This window comes from Penaeus monodon, chromosome 31 (genome assembly GCF_015228065.2).
Source record: "Penaeus monodon isolate SGIC_2016 chromosome 31, NSTDA_Pmon_1, whole genome shotgun sequence".
Lineage (NCBI taxonomy): Eukaryota > Metazoa > Arthropoda > Malacostraca > Decapoda > Penaeidae > Penaeus > Penaeus monodon.
Genome location: NC_051416.1, coordinates 19,192,070 through 19,192,359, shown reverse-complemented (window position 1 = coordinate 19,192,359; position 290 = coordinate 19,192,070). Strand labels below are relative to the sequence as shown.

The 290-nt window shown below is 25.5% G+C and overlaps 1 protein-coding gene across 7 annotated transcripts in view; it reads left to right on the top strand.

The window, feature by feature from the left end:
- The window catches only part of LOC119593064 (irregular chiasm C-roughest protein-like), a 46,047-nt gene that overhangs the window by 41,556 nt on the left and 4,201 nt on the right, over window positions 1-290 (top strand). The gene's annotated exons all lie outside the window — the stretch shown is intronic.

Sequence of the window (290 nt, the reverse complement as noted above, 5' to 3'; positions counted from 1 at the left end):
TTTTTTTGTCTCATTCAATCAACTTTATTGGTATATATCATCATGCATATATAACATGAAGTGATTACTTTACTGAATATATATTTGTCTTCATAGAAAAATAAAATCATTGACAGTGTAATTTCTGCTTTATCATTAAAATATTATCAAAAGTACTTTACCAATTAATATGAAAAAATATTACAATATTTTTTCCCCCTTTTTTATGCGCAGGTGAACAGGTGTCACAGAGCGAGAGTAAAGTTTAGAAATTATTTTTTAACATCTATATTTATCTAGATTTGGGAGAC